Below are 2,993 nucleotides of genomic sequence, written 5' to 3'. Positions count from 1 at the left end.
CTCATAGGACCACAAAATACACAAAATCATTCCCTAACTAGATCTATCATAAAGAGCTATCAAGTTAAGAGCTTTATACCACCAAAAGCTTTCCAAGTTGGTGATGGTTCTGGATCCACAAGCTTCAACTACACCAAAAACACCCTTAAAGGTCACATCCAAGCTCAAAACACTCAAAAGGAAATTAGGGTTTCGTTCTCAGGGTTTGGAGAGGTGGAGGTTGGTTATATGAAGGTCCAAGAGCAACTTAAGGTGTTTAAATAAGGCTCAAACCCTAAAAATTAGGGTTTGTCCCAGGTGGCTATACGCCTAGGGTACTCCACGTACGCCCAACGTACGTGGATGCCTCCGCAACCAACTTATCAGCCCAGTACGCCCAGCGTACACCTAGAGTGCACCCGGTGTATTGGCCAGGGATCCAAATTCAAAAAGTTTAAAGTTTGAGGGAAAAGAGGAATACCTGAAATGCGAATGTTACAGTTCTCCCCCACTTGAATCAGACTTCGTCCTTGAATTTCGTCGCTGTAAATAACTCCGGATAATGTTCCCTTATCTCGACCTCAAGCTCCCACATCCATTCTGAACCATTGTGGTGCTGCCATTGCAACTTTACCAGATCCACCGTCTTGTTCCGCAGAGCCTTCGTCTTCCTGTCAAGGATGGCAATTGGTCTCTCAATATAATTCAGATGATCATCCACCTAAATATCATGTAATGGAACCACCGCGGAATCATCAACCAAACATTTACGCAGATTGGAGACATGAAACATGTTATGGATATGACTAAGCTCCTCGAGTAGATCCAAGTGATAAGCAACCCTGTCCACCTGGGCCAAACCCCTAAAATGATCGATATACCTGGGGACCAACTTGCCCCTCCTACTGAATAGGATGACACCTTTCCAAGATGACACCTCCAGGAGCACTATGTCCCCAACCTGGAACTCTATATCTAATCAGTTCTTGTCGGCATAACTCTTCTGCCGACTATGTGTTGTCTGAATTCTACCTGAGCCTGCTAGATCAGCTTTGTCGTCTTGAGTACCACCTCGGTACTCCCAATGACTCGCTGACCGACCTCACCCCAACATATCAGGGTACTGCACTTCCTCCCATAGAGCATCTCAAAAGGAGGTCGATCAATGCTGGCGTGATAACTATTGTTATACGAAAACTCCGCCAAAGGGAGATACGTATCCCAACTCCCACCGAAATCCAATACTCTCGCCTGAAGAATATCCTCCAAGGTTTGGATAGTCCGCTCACTCTGTCCATTAGTCTGCGGGTGGAAAGCCGTGCTGAAATGCAGATGAGTACCCAGCTCCTCGTGAAACCTCTTCCAGAACCTCGAAGTAAAATGGACATCCCTGTCTGAAACCACTGAAACTGACACCCCATGTCGTGCTACAACCTCCCTGATGTAAATGTCAGCCAACCTCTCCGTGTAGATACTCTCCTTAATCAGAATGAAATGTGTGCTCTTGGTCAATCGATCCACGATGACCCATATCGAATCCACTACGCGTGCTGTCCGTGGCAACTACATGATAAAATCCATAGTAATCTCTTCCCATTTCCAAACGGGAATGTCTAACGGCTGCAACTTGTCGTGAGGTCGCTGATGCTCGATCTTGACTTTCCTGCAAGTCAAGCACCTCTCAACATACCAAGCCACATCTCGCTTCATGTATGGCCACCAATAGTCGAGACGAAGATCTCTATACATCTTGGTTGCTCCGGGACGAATAAAGAACCTCAGCTTGTGATCCTCCTCCATCAAAACCTGATGCGCACCACCCAAATACAGAACACACACCCTCCGATGAAGTGTCAATAACCCCCGACTATCATAATAGAAGGAAGCCACTTGACCCCGCTATGCTCTCACTCTTCTGGTGCTCTTCCTTCAAAGCCTCAACCCGAGCCTCTCGGATCTACTCTAAAAGTGGGGTAATCACTGTCATCCTCAAATACATATCCCTAATCAGAGTCGCGACCGCCTTGCAGCTGAGACCATCGGCCACCACGTTGGCCTTCCCTGGGTGATAAAGGATCTCATAATCATAATCCTTCACCACATCTAACCATCTACGCTGCCTCATGTACAGATTCAACTGATCCATCAAATACCTCAGGCTCTTGTAATCCGTGTAGATAGTACAACGGACCCCATAAAGGTAATGTCGCCAAATATTGAGGGCAAAAACCATAGCCCTCAACTCTAAATCGTGAGTAGGATAATTCGCCTCATGAGGCTTCAACTTCCTCGAAGCGTAACCAATCACATGACCCCGCTGCATCAACATTGCACCCAAATCCATGATTGATGTATCGCAGTACACCAAAAAATCCTCAACACCCTCCGACAGGGTCAGAATCGGCGCCTCACACAATCTCTGCCTCAGAGTCTTAAAAGCTGCCTGCTGCTCAAGCCCCCATTAGAACGTGACAGTCTTCTTCGTTAACCGGGTCAAGGGAACCACTATCTAGGAGAAATCCTAAATGAATCTCCAATAGTAACCTGCCAATCCAAGGAAACTCTGAATCTCAGATGGACACCTCGGAACCTCCCACCTCATCACCGCCTCCACTTTGGCCGGATCGACCAGACTATCGTTCTGGTTGACTAGGTGCCCCAGAAACTGCACCTCGCGCAACCAGAACTCACACATGGAAAACTTCGCATATAATCCCTCCCTTCTCATAGTTTACAATACTTCCCTCAGATGCTCCTCATGCAGCTCCTGGGTCTTGGAATAGACCAGGATGTCATCAATACACACAACCACATATTGATTCAACATAGGTCTGGATACACGATTCATGAGATCCATGAATGTGGTTGGAGCATTGGTGATCTAAAAGGGCATCACCATGAACTCGTAATGACTATAACGAGTCCGGAAGGCCATCTTATGTGTATCCTCCTCTATGACCCTCATCTGATGATAACCTGAACACATATCAATCTTGGAAAACCAAGATGCACCA

The sequence above is a fragment of the Lactuca virosa genome, chromosome 1 (genome assembly GCF_052849685.1).
Source record: "Lactuca virosa cultivar CGN04683 chromosome 1, Lactuca_virosa_CGN04683_v6, whole genome shotgun sequence".
NCBI classification, from domain to species: domain Eukaryota; kingdom Viridiplantae; phylum Streptophyta; class Magnoliopsida; order Asterales; family Asteraceae; genus Lactuca; species Lactuca virosa.
This window is presented reverse-complemented; position numbering follows the sequence as displayed.